The 12,109-nt window shown below is 41.2% G+C and overlaps 1 protein-coding gene across 1 annotated transcript in view; it reads right to left on the reverse strand.

Annotated features, from left to right (window-relative positions):
• Positions 1 to 12,109, reverse strand: part of adarb1b (adenosine deaminase RNA specific B1b) — a 109,507-nt gene that overhangs the window by 58,528 nt on the left and 38,870 nt on the right. The window lies entirely within an intron of this gene.

Here is a 12,109-nt window from a genome sequence, read left to right on the forward strand (position 1 = left end):
AACGTCTTCCTGGCTTCAGGGGTTTCCTCCAAAGTGTGACCCTGATCCTTCAATGAAATTGTTGACGTTTTATTGGAACATCTAGAGACACTATCTCCAATATCAAACACAGAGTTTCTCAGGGTATTCACTTAACATAAAGCCTGGCTCTTTTTCAGCTGTAGTGACTCATTAAGCTCTGGGTAAAATAGCTGTCAAATCTTTGCTCAGCTAAAAAAGAGAAAGAGAGAGAGAGAGAGAGAGAGAGAGAGAGAGAGAGAGAGAGAGAGAGAAACAAATAAACTGCAGGAGGCAGTTTCAATTAATGATAACCACAGCCAGCAAAGTGAGCAGAGCTGCTGTAAGTAACAGAGTTGTTGTTCTACCTCTATTTCTGAGACTGTTGGCAAAGTGATGCAGAAAGCCTCCAAAGTGCTGCTGCTGTTTGAGAACAGCATCCAGACGTCAGTGTTTGTTTAAGAGGCTGTCCAGGTCCCATCTCAACCTTCATGGAACAACTCTCCATGGACACAGAGCCAAACATTGCCGTAAACCATAATAGTAAAGAACAAAAACTAAAAAGAGAAAAAAAACTTAGTAGTAGCTTTTAAAAGTCATCAAACTTCTCCAGAAGAACTCAGCACTTTTTTCTCAGTATCCTGATTTAGCAACAACAAGGGTGGGACAACTTCATTTGTCAACACTACATTTTCCCCGGGTCCAACTGGATTTCAATAGCTGTTGAAAAACAATCCTGACCCCAAACCTTGCGCTCATCAAGGAAACAAAGGATTGAGTTTATATACAATTATTACAATACTGTATATTAATTGTTAACAGAATTTAACTTGCTGTAAATAGAAGACCTGAACAAGCCAAGCAGCCCACAACAACCCACCCTTTTGCCAACATACAAAAAGCTGATAATGAGTGACTCATCAGTGCTAATTTACTGAGCTTATTTTATCAGCAAACTTCACAGGCCTGGAGAAACCTTGCTAAGGCAGAATGGATGAACAGCATGAAGCTGATATCAACATGGTCACACCGTCAAAGAACTGCCAGGTCGAGTGTGTGTGTGTGTGTGTGTGTGTGTGCGCTGCTACGTCAATGTCCTTTAAAATACAGTACACACATATTTCTGTTATTGCCACCCAACCAATCAATATATCTCTGTAAATGGGATACATTACTTCCACTCAGTCTATTGCTTCAACAGCAATCCTAGTACAACATGTCCAATCTCTCATTACCGCTGAACGCACCTTCTCTTTCTGCTTTCCATGTTAATCCTGAAATAATGAACTATGCTATTAAAACCTTGGTAACGATCTTGCCCCAGCAGTGTGGCTCTGAGCGCAGGGCCAGCCACCAGCTGGAGCATTTGGAAATATGTGCATGTGGCTGAGCATGCATGTGTGTCACAGTATGTCGATTTGGCATAGCCATTCCACTTACTCCAGTTCTTATATAATGGAGATCATTCCAGAAAAATCTAACAGCAAACTCAGGCCATGACGCAGTAACGGTGAAAGGGCCACGATGCCGGAGGGCGAGAACAACATCACTACAGATCACAAATGTTATTCACTCAATGGAGCCAATAAAATACACACACAAGCGCACACTTGTGGCAGTCCAAACACACACCGCTGAACTACAAATTAATCTTTGAAAACATGACTGCAGATGGATCTGTTTTCTTACTTGTTATACATCTGTGCTTGCTTTTGTTCAAGCATTCAGTTTGACTTTGGCGCAGCCAGATTGCTTTAGAAAACCTGTTTTTCCAATGTAAGCGTTACTGGAGTAGGTGTTTGTCTGCAAGATAGAGAGAGCGCAAGAGAGGAGGACAATGGATCAAGTGTTTCGAGGCACTGTATGTTTCAACATCACCTACGGAGAGCAATCTGCCATGGCGTTAGCCTTGGGTTTGCCCAGCCAATCTAAATCAAAGATGCCCCAGACTTCAACAGTAGTGTTGTCATTATTCTTAAGGACCATCTGAAAAGTAAAGCAAAAAAACAACAACAACAACACAGAGCAACTGCAAAAAATGCTCGACAGTTGTGCTGTTGAGCACAAAATAGAAATTACATTCTGTACGATCCAGACCAGACAATTACTGACGGCTGTAATCAGAGGGCAGGTCACTCAAAGACTATCCTGTCAGCGTGAGGTCATCTTGGTTTGTGGGTAAAGCAAACTTCCTGGCACTATTCTTGAAAAACCCAAACCACACACTTTCAGAGAATAAATCAGGAAATGGATTACATTCTGGTGGTTTCAAAAAGTTTTCAGAATCCTTTACTAGTGTAACTGTAAAATACATTTATATATGAATCTATACTGTTTAACCCATAATAAGAAAATGGGCCTTTTTCAGGGAGGTGCCCAAGAACTTCAGAAGTTCTCTGCAGAGATCTAAGAAGCTGCTGTAAGGACGATCATCTCAGAAGCCCATCAATCAGACAAGTAAGGTACAATGGCAACGTGGGAGCCACTTTAAGTGAAACGCACATGACAGCTCGCTTAGAGTTTATCAAGTTCATGGGTTTCGGGGGCGTAGCTTTGACGAAAGGACCGATGGGAGGGGGTAGGAGGTATCGGTTGCATATTTTCCAAGTGTAGCCTACTCTTGCTAGCTTTTCCAGGACTACCACACTAGCTTTAAGGCAGCAACAATTTATTTCACTGAAAACATAATGTGGCTGACTTTTGTAGAACTTTTCCCATGTGTGAGAATAACGTCTAAGATTATTAGATCTTAGACCTCATTCTATTTGTCAAAATCACTAATACAGCATTAACACAAGCTTCATTTTAAATCAACAGAGAGGATTTGTATTTGTAATCGTCCATATTTAAGATTGTTTTGCGATGCAAACGGAACATACTGACTAATGGCTCCTTGTGTCCCTCTATAGCCCGGTCACAGAGATAACTGTAGCACCTGCGTAATCTATCTTTGCCGTCCTACCCATTTGCCTGCACTTCCATTCTGCTCGGCTACCCCCCCGCTCACGGACTGAAAGCTTTGCCGTGTGGTGGTAGGGGGTGCTTAGCTTGTCGAAAAACCTGGAGTGCACACAAAACAGCTCATGCATGCAAAATGTCTGATATACACTCCATCTCAATTAATATTTGAAACCCTACAGCTCAATCTCTCATTGCTCACCTTCTGCCGACCCTCTGCCACTCTGAGAGCTGCTCCAGACGATCCATCGTGTTTGTATTGACTGCTGCCTCAGCGAGGCGGGGGGTACTCAGTGACTCATTGAAGTGTAAAGTGAAAACCTCAGAATGTGTCCTCATCAGCGGCTGCAAAATGCCTTCTGAGGCTGAATTTATAGGATATTCCAGGGGGTTGTGGGGGGGTAACATTTTAGCCAAGCTGATTTGTAATGATGAAAGGAAGTTTAACAAGACGGCTCCTCCTTTGGTTAGAGATGGATAAAAAGACGCAAAACAAGTTGGACAAATCAAGAGAATGTAACTGCTGCCACTTCGCTAAAAAGTTGGTCTTTAGCAAACGACAAGTGACAACGAGCAAATCTCTGGGACAGTGGATACACTTATTCCCATCGCAGAGTCAATCAAACACAAAGTGTACAAGGAATAGCACGTTGTCTAACTCAACTGACAAGCTCACATCCATCCAACGACCAACTGCAGACATTTGAGACAACAGGAACTCTGTGTGTGTGTGTGTGTGTGTGTGTGTGTGTGTGTGTGTGTGTGTGTGTGTGTGTGTGTGTGTACACAAGCATATATGTGTATGACAGTGAATGCTCTCCCTGTTTTTGCATTACTAAACTAATGCTGATTATTGTGTTGGAGATATTGTGTTAAACGGAGGGGAAAATATATTTTCATAACAAATATCTGCAGTAGTGTAGACAAGGCTTATGATTTATAGAAAAATGTCGGTTATTGAAGTTTATTTTAATCGGTCAACACTATTTTCTCATCAAAGTTGCAACTGGTGATTCTTTAATTCTCCACTTGCAACCATGGAGATAGCACACATTTGTATTAACCCTCTCTTTTGCCACGATATAATTCCAGAAATCCTTTCAGCAATGACTAATCAAATATTTGAAAAGCAACAATCATAACAATCATGTCTAAACATGACATTAAGAAACAAAGTACAAAGTAAGTAAAGTGAAAGGTTAAACAGTAGTTGTGTTTTATTGAATAAACCCTCCTGACCTCTCAGCTCATATTAGATCAGAGTAGATTAGATGAAAGACTTTGTTGATCCTGAGGGAAATTTGGGATCTAGTAGCTTTGGACTCACTATTTCCAGAATCCAAAATAAATATGAAGCACCATTTAGTTTTTGGATCATAATTCTGGGACCTCGCTGGAGTAGCTTTGTATGATCCAGAGATCAAGTGGATCCTGTTATGCAGTCGCTCAGTTGAGCCGATCATCCGGGAGCTTGTCCAGAAGCACCGAGCACTTGTGAGCAAACTGCAGTGTAAACCTGCACCTTTGGTTATTTGTACGCTGGAGTTTATTAAATGCCTTTAATACCACTCAAGTACTGTTTCGGGAGAATGAGCGGTGCTCGGAGCGAAGGACCATTTAAGGAAATCCCTCATGTTCACAGCCGTCTGATGCCGGAGTTTCTGTCGCACGGGGATTATACTTCTGCATATGTTTACCTCATTATTAGAAACCACGTTTAAAATGAACATCCAATAACATAACAGTATATGTGACAAAAAAAATAAAGGAGAAGAATAATAGGTCCGCTTCAAGTGGCTGCACACTGATGAAAGCTTTGGCGTTTCTCTCCTCTGTGTATTATTTCAATAAAAGGTATTAAAGAAAAATGATATTTTAGTTGATTGAAGGTGGGTTTTCCAGGCTCATATCTCTGCTATGTACATCATTCTGTCTTCAGATGTTCTCTCACACACACACACACACACACACACACACACACACACACACACACACACACACACACACACACACACACACACACACACACACACACACACACACACACACACACACACAGAGAGAGAGCGAGAGATCTTAACAAATGCACGACCATTCTTTCTTCAACATACACACTCTCTCTTTCACAGTCTTCCCGTATCCACAGTGCTAATTATAGTTTGCCCATTAATCAGCAAGAGCTGTAATTATACTAATTCCAGTGTGTAATCTGATCAAGGTGCGCGAGATCAAATCACAGTCTCTCTCTCCCGCAAGGCTTTAAGGGGGTTTCAGCGATGGTGGCGACGGCAAAGAGGTTGTAAAAAAAAAAAAAAAAGGTTTTAGACCACAACACTGACTCGGTACGGTGGCTGATTAGAGGGACAATCGCTCTCGTCTGTAAGCCATTACGGCGGCTAAATAGCTTTTATTAAATTAGCAATAGGGTACGGTTGGCTACTTACAGTCAAACTGTTGCAACTGTGCAATCGTCAACAATGTTTGGTCGGGTTTTGAGTGTCTTTTACTTTCTGTGTTTTTTCACCTCAACAGCCGGGAGTGTTTAAAAAAGAAATAAACTGCATTTAAGGCATATTTAACAGATTTTAGACATGGTTTACTCTGCTTGACTTAGAAAAAAAATTATTAACCACATATTTCAAATAATACGGAGAAACAACACTGAATCAAACAGCAGCAGATGAAGTTTTTCTAAAGGATAAAAGAACTTCACGTGTTTTTCCAGTGAGGTCGTCCGTTTTCCAGGGTTTAGATTTAAAGACACGGTGTCAAGTGAAGACAAACACAAACTTGAATAATGTTTGGTTATTGAACATGCGTCCAAAGTAGACGTGATGGCGGTCGGGTGGTGATATTTTTCACAGAGAGCTGACCACCACACTGTTTATTCTGAGCCGAAGTAACACAATATTCCACAGTCTGTTCTGTGGTCTGTGTCAGTCGAGACGCTTTTGTGCAGAGATCATATCTGAATTTCAGTGTAGCTCTGTACACACACACACATCTATCTGTGGAGGGTGTGTGCGGCTGGCAGTTCCTTTTGTGAAGACTTGAAATGAAATGCTCAGAACGACAGATAACCACAACACAACAACACAGACATGCATGGTGGATTTTTATCACTGTGAGGTGCTTCCATAAACAGCACTGTGCTGTTTTATATTTGGGCCTGTCTGTAATTATCGTGTGTACTGGATGTCAGATCAGACGGGCTGATCTGAAGCAGAGCCGTCTGTAATCATCATGCCAAGCGGGTGTTAACTGGTTTTTGTAGAAAGCCGGGATGTGGATGTGAATGTGTGTGTTTGACGATGTAAGTTTATCATTGCATCGTGCAGCTCAAGTCTACACCAGATCTAGAAAAGAAAACCAAGTAAGCTACATTCTTATATGTTAAGAATTTAAATACTTTGTCAAATTTGGGCTACAGAATTGGTTTTGAGTTTTATTTAGATTCTTGGAGTGTTTTTTCCAGTGGTGTGGAGAAGAAAAAGCTAATTCCTCTCAAAGCAATTTGAATTCCTCTCATCAGTTGAGCCTTAACTTTAAATTTAACCATCATATAAAATACCTGAAGAGGCAAAACTAGTTCTACAACACCTATGAAACAACACCATGTACTATTTTGATATGCCTGGGGCTGACTCTATGACCATGCTAGTGAAAAAATATGCAGAATACGTAAAAAATCATGTTACTTACTGAGCTACTATGACAATACAATGATATATCTCTCTGTAACAAGCTTATGATAATATGGGTATATTAGGATCAGTGTATTCTGTATGTCTGCCTCAAATATACTCTAGTACATTAAAGATACTGTGTGTAGGTGATGTGCACCTTCGACAAGTCGTCAGCGTATCGCAGGACTGACGTAAAGAAAAAAAACAACGATTCACGCTCACCCTCACAGCGACAGGCAATTAGACTCCCAGTCAACCCAACCTGCACGTCTTTGCGCTGTGAGAGAAGGATGGAGCGCCAGGAGAAAACCCTCTCAGGCAGAGGCAGAACATGCGATCTCCACTCATAAAAGACGTAGGCTGCTGACCACTGCATCGTCGTGCCAACACAATTCAAAACTGTTTTATAGTTCGTCCAGCGCTCGTTCGATGAGCCCCATCCCCGTTAAATACTCTCACTGTTGCTGTCGAGGTGCTTACAATGACATCGGCAGATTTACTACTCAAAGCAACATTTTTTAAAGCAACGGGTTCTTGATTTCAGATAGATAGACACAAGCAGTGTCTGATTTCTCGCCAGTGACGATTGATTAATCCGGCTGAAATAACAACTGATGCAAGCTGTTTTTATTTGCTGTAGATGACATTTGGTTGAAAACAAATCATCAAAAACAAGAAACTATAGAAAAGAATCAAGAAAAGTGAAATTTCTTGGCTAAATACATGATTTCAAGCTAAAAGACTGAAGGTAAAGCTCCAAGCTCCTGACAAAAGTAAAAGAAGTTGAGCTTTTTTCAAACTGTTAACAAGACCCAAGTCTACATACAATAATACAACGTAGGTCACAAACTGTATTTTTAACTGGTAACCCTACAAAATAAATTATACACTATTGGATCTTGTAAGTGTTATGTTAGCACCACAGCTGTAGTAACAGTTTGCAGAGTTTAAACACACAACTCTGTCAAGTGTTTTTGCTGCAACTTGTGGTTTTGGAAAGATGATAAAAAATAGACACCACCCTCTAAACTCTTTATATAACCAGTAGTTTTCTATCTAGAGCACAACGCACCGAACTTCAGTGTGTGGAGGAATCCACAATGTAGAGAAAAACTGTCTGATGGAAGAGTTTAACTTCAAATTCAATAATATTAGTTGAGTTCACTTTCCACTTATCTGCAATAGATGACATCTGTATATAGGCCTAAAGGAATCCAGCATCAGTCAGGCTCTATTGGACATTCTGCTTCACCCATAATCAAAACCAGTCAAATCACATCAACACTGACTATATATACACACAATATGTCAAGTTGAATAATAACAACACGTGGGATCATTACTTATGCCAGACATACACAGAACTGATGTTACAGTAAAGATACGTAAACACAACCCGGCCGTTGTAGTTTAATCACTGCTCCATATGCACCAAGTCTCATCTGCAGTGTGCACAGTGTAAAGCAGATGTCACTGAGACAGTAAGCAGACTCACTCTGCACCAGCACTGATAGTAGTGCAGCACCGCCTCAGTGACTACAGTTCTTTTGTATCTGGTCACCGCTCCCACTTTCAGGTTCCAAAAACAAACGTGGGCTTCTGATAGGGGATCTGTCCGTCTCCTGTCTGGTCGCAGGGACAGATGGTGGGAATCTAGTGTATATATACATATAGAGGATACTTTTGTATGACAGCGAGCAAGGATTGAAAAAAACAAAAAAAACACAGAGCTGTGAAAGTGAGAAACAGATCAACAGAGGGTGGGAGCCGAGTGTGAAAACACGCAGGTACTCTCCAGATGGATTCTTCACATATAAATACATACTCATCAGTGTGATGTGAACACGTCTGACTGCTGGATCATACACAACATATGCTATAAGAATATCTGAAGAGAGATGAGCCAAAACATAAAATTATACGGCAACACAACATTTATTTAAGGATATCTCAGAACGCTGATGTGTATTTTCACACTAGATCACTGCACCACATGCGCTGAGAAGAGAAGAGTCATAATCAGCAGCTTTTCAAAACAGGCGAGTGATTTATGAGGATCAGAATATGAGAAGGGGAGATAGAAATTAGGATTGATCTTTAAAATGAAGCCAAATTAAAGTAATCTAATCTCTTTTGAGATGACAAAACTAATGCCGCACCATCTTTGTTTCACCTTTATCGTGTTCCTTTTGTTTACCTGGCGTTTTGGTTTTCTCATCTCGCTGCAGAAGCTGCTCTGGGTGAGTAACGTTAATCCATCTCCTGCTCTTTTCTACCTTTGTCTTCCGCACTTGGACTCCTGAGGGAAAACTTTTTAAGTGGTGATCACTTTTCTATGCCAGCTGGAAAATGGACAGCACCCTGGCTTCCTGCTTGTGATCTGGGAACCAAGAAGCACACGACCATCTGTTACATGTGGCCAGTCAGGGCCCCTTTGGACTGGTGTGGGACAGAGGTATTCAGGCTGTGACAGGGAGGGAGGGGACATGAGGCAGGGGTCAGAAGACAGGACACAGGGTCACATGAAAAGGACGGGTGCTGATTTGGTCAACTTATCAGCGCGGTACTGCAGCACACAGCAGAATTAAGCTCCTATAAAACCAATCATTTCATGGGGCTGGAACTCAATAAATGTTAGTTTAATAATAGGATCCTGAACAATCTGAGGAGCAGTGTTAACGCCCCTTTGCTAATATGGGTCAGCTCAGTAGTTTTGCTACAGAACCTGCATATTACCGAGCAGAGCGTTAGCAGAGAAATCTAATATAAAGGCAGATAATTGTAAAACAGCAGTGGTGGTTTCAGCATGTTCAAAATGCAGCTGCCAGACCCTTAACCAAATCACGTAAGCATAATCATATCTCCCCGTATTAGCTTCGCTTGATTGGCTGCCTGTTTTTTAGAATTGATTTCAGAATATTGCTGTTGACTTTCAAGGCACTGCATGGTTTGGCACCAAGCTACTTGACTGAGCTTCTAAATCAGCTCGCAGCCTCAGATCTTCTGATGAGGCTCTGTTAGATATTCCTCAATAGTCAAGACTAAAGAGCGAAAGTGACAGGACCCCTAATGTCAGTTATTTTGCTGTTACTTTTGTTTCTTTTATCCTTTTTTTTTGCCATTACTTTTAAAACTACATTGTCTTTGGGTTAGTTTACAAATTTCCTTGGATGTTTTGTATTTGTCCTCTTTGTGAAACATTTTGTAACAGCTGTTTTAAAAGGTGCCATATAAATAAAGCTATCATTATTATTAGTAATTTCTCTAGTGTAATATTTGTAATCGTCTTGTGCTTGAAATTTGTGACACAACACAACACTCGATGCTGAACCTGCTGACCCCGGGTCCCAGCTGTGGGACCCGGGGTCAGTTTTTCCAGCAGTTCCTATTTCATTGCCTTAGTGCTTAGATGTACAAAAAAAACATGTGCTCACTACAAAGATGAAATATGGCTGGTGTATTTCCTGGAGGTATAATGATTAAATCATTGGAGGCAGCCACCTTTGCAGAAAATGGGTTAAATAAGGTCTGTTATTAATGCACATGCAGCTCTCATCTTCCACTACGACCTGACACTGTATAATGCAATGTATCATTGTCATCAATACATCTGCAACAATGCCAACAAGACAAAATGTACTAGTGCTCGAAGTGCATTAAAGCACCACAGACATTATTGAGGGAATAGCAATTTTTCCTCAAGTGATTTTTCTTGTTTTTGTCACAATTTAGCTGAATTCCCTCCACAACGTAACGTTGAATTAGTCTACCTTTCCTTTTTAACACCACTTGATGTTGTTTTTCCACAGCAAACAAAGACAAATCAAATCAACATGAGCATCATGAGTCAGCAACTCAACGACATGTGCATACAAAAAAACCAGGAGTGCCACGAGCTTGTTAAATGTCTTACTCCACTGCCCTGCAGCAGCACAGCGCACTGGAGCTGGATGAGCGCTGGCTATCTTGCCTACGCTGCACTAAATATTCATTACAATAATAGAGGTGAGGTAGAAGCATGAAGGCAGGATGCCAATGCCACTCGATAATGGTTTTTTTCGTAGACCCTGTCCGACTTGATAAATATGCACATCTTTCAAACAGGCCACACAGGCTACAGCCATAAACACACAAATATCAGCACACGCACACGCACACACACACACACACACAGAGAGATACAAGGAACAAGACAGTAGCTCAAAGGACGGTATTACAGACAATTGAAATTAACAGCAGTTTTGGCTCATTTGTCTAGATGCAAAAGGCTGCTATTACGGTATGACAATCTAAGGAAATATGTATACATTGAAAGATATATACAAAGAAGAAAATGTGTGCTTACGTCATCTGGGGCTGATACAGAGGCTGACACAGGCCTCTGCTCTTTACTGTATGCTAGAGCTGACAATACTGTTCAATGCCTTTCTGTATTTTTCCCCCAGCTTTACCCTGGGAAAAATAAAAAAAAGAAATCCTCATGAATGCAGCCTGGTGCCATCACCTGAGTGCCACTGGGCACAGCCCCCACCTGTGGTGATGAGAATCCAAGGCAGCCCTCCTTCTCTACCTGACAGTTGTTTCCCTCTGGCGCTGAGCAGGAAAATGAGGACTATTTAAGAGGAGTGCAAGGAGGGCAGTAAATGTCTCCTCTTGTTAATAATACCAGCTTTGTCCGAGCTTTCCCTGGCTCTGCACAGTGAGAGGAGCTGCTACTTGTTTAATATGTTTGACGAATAATAAAAAAACAAACAGAAAAGGGGTCTCATCTTGTAGTTGGGGGATGTGCAAGAGAGAATTGTTGAAATAATGGTCTAAATTGGATGCAGCAAAGGAAAGGACATGCTACCTTTTGGCTTTTAAAATAAGTCAAGCTCCAAAAAACACTGAGTCCAACACTTCCCATGGCGCCACTCGATAATATCTTTTTAGCACAGATTTTACCTGGTGGTTTAACACACACACATCTTTCAATTTCTGCGATTTGAATCAAAGGTTTTCAGTTAAATCTAGAAGAAGTAGAGCGCATACGTCCGCCAGGGCCCAAAACTCCTCGTAAATACAATACACCAAATCAATGCACCACATTTCACACACTCATAGATATCAGTCATGCATTATTTGTGTTATCTTGTTAACAAACAAACCAACAAACAAATGGACAGGGTTGAAAACACCCTCCCTGGCAGAGGTAAATAAAAAAAAATCTAAACCCTTAAAATCTGAGCCACACGCTGTTTCTACAGGCGTCGTTACTCCCAGAGATGAGTCAACCCACTTACATCTTGTGTCAATGACGGGGAGAAGAACATGGGAACGTACTGTATGTACTGTATATAAATGAATGCATTTCCATGCAGTATAATTAATCGCCCCCACGTAGCAGAGCAAAGGTTTTGAGATTCAATCGAGCTGGGGGTAAAGGGAGGAGACAGGCAGAGGGAGACAAACAGGGAGGGAGGAAGAGT

This window comes from Hippoglossus stenolepis, chromosome 13 (genome assembly GCF_022539355.2).
Source record: "Hippoglossus stenolepis isolate QCI-W04-F060 chromosome 13, HSTE1.2, whole genome shotgun sequence".
Classification (NCBI taxonomy): domain Eukaryota; kingdom Metazoa; phylum Chordata; class Actinopteri; order Pleuronectiformes; family Pleuronectidae; genus Hippoglossus; species Hippoglossus stenolepis.